This window comes from Carica papaya, chromosome 5 (assembly GCF_054855325.1).
Source record: "Carica papaya isolate Zhongbai chromosome 5, ASM5485532v1, whole genome shotgun sequence".
NCBI lineage: Eukaryota > Viridiplantae > Streptophyta > Magnoliopsida > Brassicales > Caricaceae > Carica > Carica papaya.
This window is the reverse complement of record NC_142313.1, coordinates 32,940,076-32,957,004: the sequence shown is the minus strand read 5'-3', so window position 1 is coordinate 32,957,004 and position 16,929 is coordinate 32,940,076. Positions and strand designations below refer to the sequence as shown.

Genomic DNA, 16,929 nt, shown 5'->3' with positions numbered 1-16,929 from the left:
TGCCTATAGAATCCCAAAAATTTTTTCACCCACTTGTCTACAAATCCTAGGCTCCAGGGGAATATTCCCAAAGCCAACAAGTTATGCCTTAATTCACGTTTAAGAGAAATTTTTTGAAGTCTTTTTAAAGTCTCTCATTAATCCCTTCCCTATGGTTTTGGTGGCCTAATTTTCGCGCAGTAGTACCCAATAAATTGGCCAGAGTCTCCCTGGTATTAATGTGACAATTAAGCACATAAATCTTTCCTGTTAAACCTGTTGGAGCAAGAAATATTTTACAATATTGTGATCACCAAATCAATACCGCCAAATAGAAAACAACATAAAAGAGAAATCAAAAGTTCTATAACTACTTTAATCAAATTCCAATGAAGTTGAGCATATAAAAAGAGTGATTTTACTGAATTCATTTAAATATGAGATTTGTTCATCATGATCAAGATTCATACACAAACATTGCACTTCTTCCAGTTGTCGGTCCTTATCATTCTTCGAAACATAATCTTGCATGAGAAAGATTTAAAATTTTCTAATTCCTTAATAGTTAAAGCTTCCATTTTACTATTACAAAGAAATTTCCACAAGTTTCAAAGTTTTTGCTTTAGGAATACACGATCTTCGAGTCCTTTCTTGGAACTGAAAAAGCTTCTCCTCAATCACAAAGTTGGCAAAAGTAGAGATTAAGTTACAATAATAAAAAAAGAACAAATGTGCTTAGTTGATGAATATGCATGCAACACAAGGGCCATATTTTAGGATTTCCTACGGGATACTTCGAATAACTTAAAAAAGGAGGTATCAACGACATTACTAGGCACGGGTTTCTATGTCCTAGTCGCATCTGCATCCTACCCATTCCTAAAGTAGGACATTCATATGGAAACTGACAGAAGATTTGTTTTGTTCAGGTCCACACTAAATCCCATAATTCTGATAAGCAAAAGCCTAACATCCTAGGTTCAAGATTCATGCATATGGAGATTCAAAAGCAGAATAATTTAGAGAACATACTTACAAGGCAAATTAAGAAACAAGGATGAAAGAAACAAAATAAGAACAAAGATGTTAGCCATAATTAAAAGAACATCATGATAATGGACAAATCAAATTAAGAAACAATATTAACCAAAATAAATAAAAATGGTGGCCAAGTAAAAACCTACAATAATTTTTCATTCCCTAATGGGGTTGCCAAGCTGTGATAACTGTAACGTGGGTGCAAAACTCCGCAAAATAAGAATTTGCAATGGATGCAAAAAGAAGTCATCACTAATCTGTTTAGGGTGGGAATACCCACAAAAACATGCACTGGTCTAATGAAGAGAAACTAAATCCAGAAAATGAGATTAAATAGGGAGGAGTAAGGCACACATCTAGTGGCACTGGCTTTAAATGACTATAAAGAAACATATGAGAAATAAATAAAAAAAGTTGCAACTACATAAATATAAATTAAATGTCTTAAATGAAAACTAAATATAAAATACCAGTAATTCAAAGATTTACCAAAAAAAGCACATCATCCATCAAAAACTCTATCTTTTTCTTTTAAATTCTACTTTTTCTATTTTTACAAATCATGCATAAAACAAACACAGAATAGCCTCTTAAAACCATGAGTGAACGTGCACATGAAGCAGCCCTTGATTTCCATTATTTTGCTTCTGAAAATAACAAGCATGTCATCATTTTTCTAGTCCAAACGGCACCAGAACGCCCCTAATATGGACACTAAAACAGACAAAGTGAAAGCCTCAATGTTTCTGTAGTTTCTCTTTTCTTTTATTTACGACACAACATTAAGGTCCCTAAAATGTTAAATTCAAGAGTACAAAAACATAACCATAGCCATGTCGCATTCCAATTTTAAAAAAAAATCTAAAACGATAGATAGTGCATGAGTTAAATGGACAACGTTAAGTTTTAGAATTAAACCAGCCTTAAAATATTCTAGCAATATAATATATCTTATAATGCCCAAGGGAACACTACAGCCACTGTCGCAATGCAAAATATAGCTCAAAATAAATTTACAAACTCGAAATGTCAAAACAAAGACATAGGTCAGTTTTTTAAAGTCCCTTAAAGAACCCACAACCAAATTTTAAAAGGGGAAAACACTTTAAGCCCAAAATTAATTTGACACCAGATTCAAGATGGGAAGATGTGGCATTAAAATTAATTTACTACTAAAAAAATTTAAAGAAAAAAAAACGATTCCTTTAAGCAAAATAAGGATCAAACTAAAACAGAAACAAAATGCAGAGGAGGTTTTTGTTGCAACTCAAAACAGTTAAGTGAACATGCTTCAAGATTTCAACACATGGATATCATAACTCATGGATATTCTCATTAAACTACTACATTCAAGATTTCAACCTTTTTCATCACTTGGCAGAAACATGCTTCAATTTACAAATTCAATCAAATTAAGTCACGCTATTCCACTTACTCAACAAGAATTGAAACTCAAACAATTTCGATTCTGTAAAGTCATTCATTCATTCACTAGTTTCTGTAATAGCAAAACATTTTAATGAAACACACTCAACACCCTCTACACATAATACAGATTACAGCATGGCTTCATTCCCAAGTATGAAATTTCAATAAATTCAACTTCTTCCCTACATCATACCGATTGAATCATGCATTGACAAATTTCATTGACCATGAATAGAATTGTAATTGCTAGATTTTTAGAAATTACCGAAGGGGTCCAAATTGGAAATCCCCTGGCACCTTCGGCTTGATGGCTTCCACCTCTTTCTCTTTTTTCACAATTTGAAGCTATTCTTCCTTTTTGCTCTCGGTTGCCTCCTTTCTGATCACTGTCTTCACAATTCCCGGCTTCAGCTCTCGAGCTCCTCCTTTTATCGTAGGAGGCATCGGGAGAAAAAACAAAAGACATCTACCGGAGACCTCCTCTGCTGAGTCACCTCATGGTTGGGTCTCCCACTGCCACCCTTCTGGATTCCAACATTCCCAAAGCTTTTCCGTATTTCTTGAGCCGCATGGCAATAAAGGACGAAAGGTCAAAAGTAAGAAAAGCCAATACTCCTTTCAACTTCGGCTTCCACAATTTCCCTTCACAGTGTCTGGTCTCCTTCAGGTTGGTCTCTCTGTAGCTTCTATCTACTCCCATTTTGTCATGGAACAGAACTTGAGAACTCTTCCTATGCTTCGCCGTTCTGTGCTATTCTCGAGTATGAAGCCGTCACTTTTCCTCATGCTCATTGACTCTACTTGCCTTGCGGGGGAAGAAGAATGGGGAGGTCTCGCTCTCGAAGATCTCAAAATAACGTCGTTTTCATAAAGCTACTCAAAATGACGTCGTTGAGAGGAGCGAGACTTCAAGCTGGGCCGCTAACAGGGTGGGTTAGGCCCAATAAGCAAGGAAATAGGACGCAGGCCTTGACATTTTGGTCCAGGCCTGAACCCCTTTCTTGTTTTTTGTTTTTTGAACCACCATGAATGAAAGAAAAACAAAACAAGATCAAAAAGTAATAGCAAAAATAAAAGTAAAATAAAAATAAAAAATATAATAATAACAATAATGACAATAATAAAATTATAAGTGTAAACAAATTAATTTGTTCTACATATAATTGTCACTATTATTATTGTAAATATTTATATAATGATTAAACAAAATTAGGATATAAGAAGTATCAAGATTGCTCCATCTACCCAGTCTTTTTCTCATTTCCTTTTTGTTGATGATGGTATGATTTGTAAGAGAGTCACAGAATGAGAAATGTATGAAATCAAATGAATTTTGAAGAGATATGAAGAGGCCTCAAGACAATCCGTAAATTTACAGAAATCCTCTACCACTTTCTAGAAAATGATACATGAATGACATTTTATGGAAATATCAAGATCTCCTGATGTTGGTGGACCGATCTCCTTAATCTGCTTTTGGTTTCCATCTAACAAAATCTTTAGAAGAGTTCACGATAGCACTTGTAGGAAATTATCCAAGGCAACAAGGAAGTTTTGATCAAATTGATGGCTCAATCTATTCCCATATATATAATGAGTGTTTTTTTTTTCCCTGAGTCCATTTATTCTCAATTATAGAGAATTACGATAGGTTCTAGTGCAGTCATCAAATAGAGGAAAATAAATTTATTGGCTTGGATGGAGTTCTATTTGTTCAGCAAAATCAAAAGGAGGCTTGAGTTCAGATATTTCAATTGTTTTCATAAAGCCATGTTAGCTAAGCAAGCCCAGAGGTTACACTCTGATTAAAACTCTCTCTTGGTCACTGTATTGAAGGAAAAATATTATCCAATAGGTGATTTTATATCCTTACAAAAAGGCTCTAGGGCGAGTTATACTTGGAAAAATTTATGAACATAGGAGATCTTCTTTTTTTTTTTTAATTGCAATGGAGGGTAAAATGGGTACACTATCCAAATTTAGAAGGATAAATGGTTATTTTCACATCATCCCAGGAAAGTATAAACAACAAGACCTTTTGATCCCTTTTTAGAATGAGTATCTAATCTTTTTATCCTGAGTACATCTATATGGAATTCTTGTTTACTAAAGCAAGTTGTTTTCCCCAAATGATGCAAAGAGATGTTAAGCATAACACCGCCTTTTAAGGGCCCTCTAGACAAGCTTATTTGGCTTTTTAAATAAGATGGGGGTACCCTTTATTAAGTCTAGATACATGGTGGCCTTGAGACAATAATGTTTGAGTCAAATAAGTTCCACGTTAGATATTCCTTTATTAAGTTGGAAGAGGATATGATATGCGATGATATTGCCTAGAGAAAAGCATATACTATGGAGGTTAGTGAAGGATATCGTATATATCAAAGTTCGATTGCCCTAAAAAGGTACAATCCTAAATCAAATGTCCCCAATGTACAGTGATGGGGAGGAGCATGTTGCTCATCTATTTCTAAATTATGTTTATATAAAGGATTTGCAAACTTTGTCCTCTTAGGTTATCTTCCTACTTTCATGATAGTTTTCTTTCTTGGTTTCATGCTTATTCATTGGCTTTTACAAATCAATCATGGATATGATTCTTGTATGTTTTATAGGGTCTATGATAGAGCTACAATCAATAGGTTTATCATCAGTTTTAGGTTTCATCATTTCAATTAATTCAGAGGCTTCAGTAAAATATAAGTGAGTCAGATATGACACAAGAGATTGGATCTTCTCCTATAATTGAGGATAAACATACTTAAGGCATAACAACTACATCTTAAATCATCCTTCTAATATGTTTAAACTAAATTATGTTGCTTTTGATGGGAATGAGGGATGGTTGGGAATTAGAGTGGTCCACAAAGATGCTTTAAGCTTTGTTTTTTTATTGGGATGAGAAGGTTACTGTGACATCTCATGTAACATCCCAAATGTTAATTAAGCCATAAGGATACCAGATACAGAAACAGATTACAAGTACATGATAAAATTGTATGCAGCGGAGTAAATTATTACAAATTCCTTACTAAAATATATGAGTTCTAATTACATATATATATAATTGAGGTCAGAAGTGGCAACAAAATACAAAATATTAAAAATATAAAATGACCACTTCTATCATTATGCAATTTGACTCATCAGAGTGCGGGATAAATCATGCACTCAAGGTTTATGGATCCACGGGATCCTCATAAACTTCAAGGGTTATATTAGCGGTCAGTTCCTCACTCTCTTCCTCATCTGGGGAAATATAGAAAGAGTGAGTTCCGTACATTCAGTAAGAAAAATATTATTTAAATAATATCATAATATTTTTAAAGTGAATAATTATATCATAAATACATACAATCAGGTCATGTCATGGTCCTATCTTACTTTATGAAAATAATTTTTATTTATTAAAAAAAATATCATATCATAGTCATAACAATCAAAATCAAATAAATCATGAAATACTCAGATTTTCGTATCATACTTTGCGTAATCGTTCCGACTTCCATCCTTGAAGGCATATATGGATTTCCAACTACCCATGTTGAATGACCAGATCAGATACAGATAATGATAATTTGTCAGACACATTTTCGACTTACTAAACTATAGTAGAATTTATGACCACGACTGTACCAACCACAGTGGTTCATCAAATATTTTATTGCCACAACAGTACTCAGCCAAAGGTGACTCCTAACAGATATTTGCGTCCCCGCTCTCGTCAGAGGGTACGCTATCATCTACAGAGAGCGGTCCTCTCACGTCTTTCCAGACCAGATAGGGACAGAAAAACAAATACCCCTCAAAGATAAAAAGTCTAACAAGACAATTGAGACATTATGCATGTCAATACAGATATATATTTTCCGAACAAATATAACCAGATTCATATTATTTAATTTACATGTAATTCATCAAGTGCCTATAAAATCACATAGCATGCTTAAAATTAAGCACAAATCACTTTATTAGAACAACTAAACATGGAACATGCAAAACACAAATACAGATTTCATAATTTTAATTTTCTAGAAATACTCCTTAAGATATTTAAGGAAATACTAAATTTCTTACTGAAACCTTGATGTTTTCCTATATTGTTCTTCTTCTTCTTTTCTCCTTCTTTCTCTATATCACTCCCTCTTTCTCTAAGCTCTTAGAAGATAGAAGACTAAAATTGAAGTGATGAGGAAATGGAAAAAATGGGTCCCTATTTATAGAAAATAGGGACTGTCAGATTTGTGGCAAGTGGCGAAATCTAGTGAAGAGAAAGAGTTGAATGAAAGATGATTGATTTGACGCGACGCGACAGCAGCATAAAAAACAGAGGAAAAATTCCTCCACCGATGGTGGCTCACCACCCAAGGCGGTAGCACACTACCCAAGACGGCGCGCTCAAGGGGGTGGCGACGCGCTGCCCAAGGCGACAATACGCCTCACTTAGGCTAGCCGCACACTACAAGCCTAGCCTACAGGTGCCGGCCTACCCTGTCGTGCATAGCAGCTAGCCTGCACATCGCAGGGTCTATAATGTGCATGGAGTTGCACGCAAGCCTATCCTTGCAGGCCTACTGCGCAGACGACATGCACATAGTGAGCAACACTCGACCCTGTCCATGTATGATGTGATACGCGCAGACTAGCTTGCCTGTGCACGATAAGACACGCGAGTAGGACCGACCTCGTGCCGTGCGCGAATGGGACGTGCACAAAATGTGCACATCCTGTGCTTGGTTGCATTAAACGCACGGTGCCCGCGCAGGCGAGTCTTTCTCACAGGTATTTTCCTGCAGGATTTCTCCCCTTTTTCTGTTTTATCCTGAAAATTAATTTTTTAATGAAAATAATAAAATAATAAAGTATAGAATAAAAATAATAATAGATAAAATTAAATAAAAATAAAATAATGAAATCAGCATAAAATTGAAATTACAAGTTTAAATCACGAATTATGATATATAGTTATGAAATAAATTTAAATGAGTTCAGGTGATTTTAAGGCCTGAATAAATAGGGATTTTCCAAATATAAATTTAGCGTGGTGGCGAGTGGGGTGTTACATCACCCCCCATCTTAAAACATTTGGTCCCCCAAATTTGTTTCGAACATGTCTAGGAACTTCTCTCTCATTTCATTTTCTAATTCCCACGCCGCCTCTTCTAGAGTGTGGTATTGCCACCGCACCTTCACCATGGGGATTGTCTTGTTACATAAGACTTTGTCAGTCTAATCAAGAATTTTCACGAAGAGTTTCTCATGAGTCATATCGGCTTTTACCTGCGTATCACTGTGAGGAATGATATGAGAAGGATCAGGGTAGTACCTTTTGAGCATGGAGACGTGAAAAATATCATATAGACTCGCAAACTCTCGAGGTAGAGTAAGGTGGTACACCACAGGTCCAGTAAGCTCCATGATCCGAAAAGGTCCCACATAATGGGAACTCAACTTTTTTTTCTCTGAATTGCATTTTTTCCTTGTAGGAAAAAATCTTAAGGAATACTTGGTCTCCAATGGCGAATTCCAGGGGTCTTATGTGATTATTAAAAACTTTTCTATCACCTCTAGACTGTAGCCAAGTTCCTATAAATGACCGCAACATTCTCCATAGTCTTCTGGATTAAGTCTCGTCCCAATTGGCACTAGTTTCTGACTTTGCTCTAACAAGTAAGGGAACAGCAAGGCCTACCATACAGGGTTTCATACAAAGTCGTGTCGATACTAGAATGATAACTGTTAGTATAAGCAAATTCATACCAGGAAAGATACTCATAATAGTTATTGCTAAAGTCGAGGACGCAAGTGCATAACATGTCTTCCAATGTCTGGATAGTGCATTCAGACTGACCATCAGTTTGGAGATGATAACCAGTGCTAAAGTAAAATCTAGACCCAAGTGCCTCTTAAAAGATGTCCCAAAAATGGGAGGTAAATCGAGGGTCTCGATCAAATATAATGGATGAAGGAACACCATGGAGTCAAATAATTTAATCGACATAAGGGCGGGCTAATTTGCTTGTGGAGTCAATGGTCTTGATGGGCAAGAAATGGGCAGTCTTGGTTAGTTTGTCAACAATGACCCAGATAGCATTACGACCAGAACAGGTCCTGGGTAGTTCGGTGTCAAAATCTATGGTTACATGCTCCTACTTCTATTCTGGAATCGAGAGGCTCTGTAACAAACTATCAGGTCTCTAATGTTTTACCTTGACTCATTATAAAGTAAGGTATCGGGAGACATATTCAACAATGTCCTTCTTCATTCTCGGCCATAGTATTGATGCTTCAGGTCTTGGTATATCTTCCTACTCTTGAGGTGGATGGATAGTTTGGAGGCATGAGCAACCTTGAGGACATCCATCTTGATAGCGGCAAGTACCCAAATTCGGTCCTAAAATCTACACAACCCATCATCTGATAGTTTGAAATCAGAAAATTTGTCAGAAGAGAACTTACTCAAGTTTTTAGTGATTTCTTGGTCTGTGGAATAAGCTTCACGAATCTTCATGAAAAGATCAGGCAAAACTCAGATTTGAGTGAGATAGGTACCGTTGCCATAGTGGTTGAGGCCTAGTGCCTGCATAGCGTCTACTAACTCCCAATTGGAGGCCATGGTTTAGGCCAATATTATTGACTCCTTTTGGCTTAGTACATTAGCGATTACATTTTTTCTACTGGGATGATAGATGATCTTGTAGTCGTAGTCTTTTAGGAGGTCATCCAGTGTCTCTGTCTCATGTTCAACTCCCTTTGTAAAAAGATGTACTTTAAACTTTTATGACCACTGTAAATTTTAAAGGTTTAACCAAACAGGCAATGACACCATATCTTCAAGGCAAAGATGATGACTGCCAACTCCAAGTCATGAGTAAGGTAATTCCACTCATGGGGTTTCAACTATCTTAATCTATAAGCGACCACTCTACAATGCTGCATCAAAATGCATCCCAAGCCAATATGAGACGCATCATAGTAGATTTAAAATGTTTCAATGTTGTCGGGAAGGATCAACACCGGAATACAGGTAAGACGACGCTTCAATTCCATAAAGTTTTCACCACATTCGAAATTCCATATAAAAGGTATGCCTTTTCAAGTGAATCGAGTCAATGAGGTAGCAATCTTAAAAAATCCATCGATAAATCGCCGATAATAAACTGTTAAGCTAAGAAAACTATGTGGCTCAACTACATTAGTTTGCGGGTTCCAATTGATCATCGTTTCAACCTTGCCAGATCCATAGAAACTCCTTCACTTGAAATCACGTGACTAAGAAATGAAACTTGATCCAACCAGAAGGAGTATTTGCTAAATTTAGCAAATAACTAATTCCGACAAAGTGTCCCCAACACTTCAGATAGGTGGACTACATGTTCTTTCGGGCTCTTGGAGTACACTATGGTATTATCAATGAATACGATGATGTACTGATCCAGTACATGCCAGAAAATCCTGTTCATGAGATCCATGAAGGCAGCAAGGCCATTAGTTAACCCGAACGACATCACTTAAACTCCTACAGGCTGTATCTACACCGAAAAATGGTCTTCGAAATATCTTTTTCTTTGACTCTCAGCTAGTAGTATCCCGTTCTGAGGTCAATCTTGGAGAATACAGTGGCTCTTTGTAATTGGTTGAAAAGGTCGTCAATTCGAGGTATGGGATAGTTGCTCTTTATTTACTCGATTGAGTTCTCGGTAGTCTATGCATAGTCTGAGGGAGTTATCCTTTTTTTTTTACCAATAATACTAGAACACCCCAAGGGGAGTGACTGGGGTGACTAAACTTCTGGCCAAAAAGCTTGGAAAACTAGTTTTCTAGTTCTGCAAGCTCAGTACAACTCATGCAATAGGCAAGTTTCGAAATTGGTTGGGTTTTAGGAAATAGTTCGTTAAAAAAATTCCACCTCTCATGGAGGAAGTAGGCTAGGTAATTCGACGGAAAAAACTTCTGGGAAATTACAAATAATAGGAATGGAGTGCACAGTAAGATCAACATACATATTCATGTTTATTCAATTATTAGGAAAAATATTTTTTTATTTTTTTTCGAATTTCGTAAGGTTAAAACATTACTTTCACAATCAATATTTGCTCTATATTTTTCCAAAATATCCATTTCTAGAATAACATCAAACTTTGAGAAATCTAAGAGCATTAAGTTTATAAATACATTTATTTATGAAGTTTTTATTTTACAATTTTTATATACACAGTGAACTTCTAATAATCCTCTAGAGAAAGTCTCTGTAGTTAATATTTCCTTTAAAGGTTTTGGTCTAATATCAAATTCACAAACAAATGCACAAGAGATAAAAGAGTGGGTAGCACCTATATCGATCAAAGCCTTGGCAAAAGTGAATAGAAATCATATCCTAGATAAGGACAGGAGTGGGGAGGGCACTGGGTTCATCTAAGTGGTACACACAACCCTGGACTACAGGTTTGGCCATGTCCTTTGACCACTGAGGACAGTCTTATATAAGATACTGAGTGCTTTGGCATCGATAGTAGGCATGATTGATACGCCAACAGGGTGATTCACTATGTGAGCGACCACAATGCTAACATGGTTGGGAAAGTTAGGCAAGCTGTTTAACAGGTGGAGGTAGAGTAGGGGAAAAGGCAACTCGGGTTCGTTTATCTGGGTGGTCAGTTACTAGGTCGGACAATCTTGTTTTGGGTTATTGTGGTTGTTGTTATTAGGTACGGAGTCGGAAAATATGTTGGTGCCTGGCCGAGATGAGATCTTCAGCCAACTAAGCAAGTTTTAGCACCTCAGCATATGAGCTGGGTCTCAGCATCGCAGCACGATCATATATATCGACATGAAAGTCTTTCAGAAACTTCCTAACCTTACGACTTTCAGGGGTGATGATTAAATGAGCAAACCTAGAGACATATCGGGCGGCGTATTGGAAAACCGTTATATTTTCTTGACAGAGGTCATGAAATTCCTCCTCCTTCTTCTCTCAAACATAAGCTAGGAAAAAGTTATCGAAGAATGCATCCATGAAAACTTTTCAAGTGGTAGAGGTAGGCAGGACTTCTTTCTTAAGTTGCTACTAGTGTTTTGCTTCATTGATTAGCATAAAGACTGCTAGGAAAACTTTCTATTTCTTAATTACGTCTAGGACAAAGAAAAACTTCTCGATCTACAAGATCTATGCTTTGGCTGCTAAGGAGTCAGAACTATCATCAAAGTGTGATGAATTAAGTTTTCTAAACTTTATTATGTTGTGGGAGATAGACCTTTTAGTTGTTCGGTATTCCGCGGTAGGGTGTTGACAAAGGTTGGCTTGGTTTTGTCCTACGGCTACGGTTAATCCTTAGATAGCTCATAAGAGTTTGACAAACTCGGCCCTAGTTGGATGGTTCTAGATCTCGAGTCTCTCGGTACGTTCTACAGAAAGTCTTCCTCGCGTCATTCCTACCAAAGAAAGGAAGACACGAGTTGGTGGTCTCATTTGAAAAAGATAACTTATTTTCCTAGATATACTAAGGGTTTTACTACCTACAATATCAGTTGTAAGGGATTTGGTCTGCGTAACCAATCTGATACCATCTGTGATATCCCAAATGCTAATTACGGTATAAGAGTGCAAGATACAGAAAGAGATTATGAGTGCATGATAAAATTTTATGTAACGGAGCAAATAATTACAAATTTCTTACCAAAATATATGAATTCCAATTACACATATATATAACTGAGGCTAGAAGTGGCAACAAAATACAAGATATTAAAAATACAAAAAGGCCACTTTTATCATTATGCGATTGGACTCATTAGAGTGCGGGACAAGTCATGCACTCAAGGTTTATGGATCTACAGGATCCTCATAGACTTTAAGGGATAAGTTAGTGGTCGGTTCCTCATTATCTTCCTCATCTAGGAGGGTATAGAAAGGGTGAGTTTCATATACTCAGTAAGGAAACCAATATTTAAATGATATCATAAGATTTTAAAAGTGAATAATTATATCGCAAATACTTACCATCAAGTCATGTCAGTTGTCCTATCTTACTATATAAAAATAATTTTTATTTATTAAAAGAAAGATCATGTCATAATCACAACAATCAAAATCAAACATCATACTTGACAATAGAGAAAATTAAATAAATCATAAAATGCTTAGATTTTTGTGTTATACTTTACTAAGTCATTTTGATTTCCATCCCTGAAGGCAGATACGGATTTCTAACTACCCATGTGGAATGACCAGATTAGATACAAGTAATGATAATTTGTTCAAGCACATTTTCGGTTTGCCAAACTATGGTATGATTTATGACTACGGTCGTACCAACCACAGTGGTTCTATAAGATATTCTATAGCCACTGCAGTTCTTAGCCAAAGGTGACTCCTAATAGATATTCACGTTACTGCTCTCGTAAGAGGGTACGCTATCATCCACAGAAAGCAGTCCTCTCACATCTTTCCAGACCAGATAGAGGAGGGAGAAATAGATACCCCCTCAAATATAAAAAGTCTAACGAGACACTTGATGCATTATGCATGTAAATACAAATACATGTATTTTTCGGACAAATATCACTAGATTCATATTATTTAATTTACATGCAAATCATCAAGTGCCTATAAAATCACATAGCATGCTTGAAATAAAAAATAAATCACTTTATTAAAACGATTAAACATGGAACATGCAAAACACAAACACAGATTTCATAATTTTAATTTTCTAGAAATACTCCTTAAAATATTTAAGGAAATACTAAATTTCTTACCAAAATCTCGAAATTTTCATACATCATTCTTCTTCTTCATTTCTCTTTCTCTCTCTAAGCTCTTGGAAGATGGAAGAATAAAATGGAAGTGATGAGAAAATGGAAGAAAGAGGTCCATATTTATAGAAAATAGGGACCATCAGATTTGCACCAAGTGGCAAAATCTGATAAAGAGAGAAAGTTGAGTGAAAAATGTTCAATTTGACGTGACGCAACGACGGTGCAAAAAATAGAGGAAAAATTCCTCCACCGGCGGTGGCTCACCACCCAAGGGGGTGGCACACGGCCCAAGGTGGCATACGGCCCCAAGGGGGTGGCGGCATACTGCTTGAAGCGGCAACACGCCTCGCCTAGGCCAGCTGTGCACTGCAGGCCTAGCCTACCGGTGCTGGCCTAGCCTGTACGCGCTGGTCTGCCTTGCCGTGCACAGGAGCTAGCCTACGCGCATGCAAGACCTACAACGCGCAGGCCCCAGGTTTGCTGGCCTAATCGTGCAGGCCTATTGTGTAGACGGTGTGTGCATAGTGCACAGCGTGCGGACAAGTGATGCGCACAGACTGGCCTATCTGCATGAGACAAAACGCACGCATAGGATCGACCCCGTGCAGGTGAGCCTCTCTCACGAGTGTTTTCCTGCAAGATTTCTCCCCTTTTTCCGTTTTCTCCTAAAAATTATTTTTTAATAAAAAAAATAATAATAAACTATAAAATAAAAATAATAACATATAAAATTAAAACTAAAAATAAAATTAAAATTACGAGTTTAAATCACAAATTACGATATAAAACTACAAAATAAATTTAGATGAGTCCAAGTGACCTTAAGGCCTGAATAAATAAGGATTTTTCAAATACAATTTAGTGCGGTGGTGAGTGGGGTGTTACATCCCAAATAACAGGTGATAGAAGGGAGCAAGATGATGGAAACATACACAGGTGCTAACAACTAATATTTAACATAAAATCTGAAGAATAAAAGTCTCTTACACAAAATCAATGATTACATTACACCTAAGGCCAAAGATTAGCTAACTGAAATATAGATCTACAAAATAGAGTCACTTAAAATATCTACAAGAATCATCAGAGTGCAAGTTTTACAAAAAAAGCACTCGTAACTATTCTATAGATCCAAAAAAGGATCCAAATAAACTTCAAGGGGCAACACATCGATTGCGTCGTCACTTTCATCATCTAGGGGGTATGGATTTGGGGTGAGTTTTAGGTAAACTCGATAAGAGAAACAATATTAGAACTACACTACTAAGGTTTGGAAAATGATTAACTTTTGAAGGAAAACATAGGTTTTGTAATAATGTTGACTTACCTTGCAAGCTTTTCCAGATGAACAGATTTAGGTATTTAAGAAAATCATCTTTAGCTCGAAAGAAATAAATGAGCAAAATATCACAGCAAATACAAAAGTGACATGGAACATTTTATGAATAGAGAAACTACAGCATCTAATTAACCAAGATAAATATAAATATCATTTTAACTATAACTGAAATCATCTTTATTAAGTCTTTTACTAACCTTCGTGCAAAGTCGTTTTGACATATATCTACTGAGGGTAGAAGGGATTCTAACTATTGTTGTGAATGATCCAAACATTTTATCATTTATTATTCCCCATTAGGGCTGATTTATTCCCCATTTTAGGATAGTTCCATAACTTTTTGAGGTACAGTTTTATAATTTTCTAAGTTATGGTCCCATGATCACATCATTTCGCGAGTCCACTCTCGTCAAAGGAAATGCCGAACATTCACAGGAGTAGTTTACCAACATTTATTTAAAGGAATGAGAGATAAAAACCTCTCAAAGATAACAGTCTAATAGATTTTTCATTCTTTCTCTTTTACGTTCAGTTTTCTTTTACGATTATCATTTTTAGATCTACCACTTGTTCAGAATAAATTTCATATCCAAAGTCTGGTGGAACTCATCACATATTCGGCCAAACGGCCCATTATCACCGGATTTGACCATCAGGGCATTCCTTGAAGCTGGAGTTTCTTAAAACAATTTTTTTTACCGTTACAGTGGTAGGACAAAGGGCCAGTTCCAGAGCTCATAATTATATTGTTTTATTAAGAATAAAATAACAAACATCTTAAATAAATCATCAAACTAGTATGCATCGATATGGATCACAAAGTAAGCAATGTAGTTCATTTTAATGATTTTCACATAATAAAATTTCTAGAAAAATACTTAGAAACGTTAGTAGAAATACTAAGAGATCCTTACCATAATTTAGTTAATGTAGTCCTTCGAAAAAGAATAAAACTTCTAGAAATCCTCTAAGTAAATTTTAAATTTCTTTTACATTTCTCCCTTTTCTCTCTCTCTAAAACTCTCTTTTTTTCTCTCTAACTTTAGTGAAATTTGAAGAAAAATAGAAGTAGTGAAAAATAGAGGAGGGAGGCTCTTTTAAAAGAAAAATCGTCAGTCGAATTCTCGCCACATGGGGGTGATCCGAACTGATATGAGCACATACATGGATCAAGTTGGCAGAAATGATATCTTAATGTTAAGTGAGCCCATTACGAGGGAGAGACCTAACAGATTACAACAAATCTTTCAACTTTTTATCCAAGCGTGGATCAATGAGGAAGATGAGTTTGGACACATTAAAGAAGCCTAAGAAAAGAAGACAACATGGCCATTAACCTAAGGGTATAATGGTATATACTATTCATCCCAAGTGCAAGAGAAAAATAAGCAAGAAAAGGAAAAAAATTCTCCAAGACATGAAAAAAGAAAATTTTCATATAATTTTATTTACTAATCATGTGAGAAATCTTCACAATTAAAGATCAGGCAAGAGGGAAAATTGCTCCTAAATTACAAGATATCTTGAGAAAGAGAAAAACTCAAATGATCAAATGGACATGAGGGATTTGTATGTATATTTTACGTATTTGATTTTATATTTGTATTGATATTTATTTGCCTACCCACCCTTGACTAGTCGGTGTTCCGTTTGCCCCCTGGAAATAGGTGTAAGTAGTTGCGCACATAGGTTTGTAATTAGTATAAACAAAAATATAATCTAAATCAATAATAAAACTTCAAAAGACATTTCTTGTCCTGTGTGTGTGAGTTATATAAACCTATTGAATATGGTATTGAGCATCTTCGTGACGATTGGTATGAAAATGGATACGTTGAGAAAGAATTTAGATATGACTTTTGGCTATGTAAATTTGATATGACACTTGATTTAAAATGATATTTGAACACGAAATTATTGTTTTCCTAAATATGTATTAATGGATGTTTTGAAAACATATTTGTATATCATTATTTATGTTTATCTTACTGAGTGTTGGAACTCACCCAATTCCAAACCCCCCTAAGATGCAGATTTGGAAGAGAATACTGGAGTCCCATGCTTAGACTCCTTCTAGAAAGAATAGTTGGGGGCAAACTTTATTATTTTGATTTAAAACTTTGAGGCTAGTATTTTATAAATAGGTCATCTTATATTTCATAAATTAAAATGTAGATAGCTTGATTGCCTTATGATACAGTCTTTTGAATATTTTATGGGATGTATAGTTTCGCTGCAATGTAAATATTTATTTTGTCTGCTTGTTTAGGCATTGGTACCCAATTTAGCATCAGGACGTCATAAAAGATTTTCATCACTTGGTAAATGGTTAATCTTCCTTTGCTTGATAAATGCAAAAAGAAATGAGTGTTGAATTGTCTTATGAT

The 16,929-nt window shown here is 35.8% G+C and overlaps 1 long non-coding RNA gene across 1 annotated transcript; it reads right to left on the bottom strand.

Annotated features, from left to right (window-relative positions):
• Positions 1 to 374: 374 nt before the first annotated feature.
• Positions 375 to 3,572, bottom strand: LOC148265786 (uncharacterized). Its single transcript, XR_015819209.1, has 2 exons — positions 2,711 to 3,572; positions 375 to 651 (listed from the first exon to the last, which is right to left on the bottom strand). It is a non-coding gene; the product is annotated as an uncharacterized LOC148265786 (long non-coding RNA).
• Between the last annotated feature and the right edge of the window lie 13,357 nt (positions 3,573 to 16,929).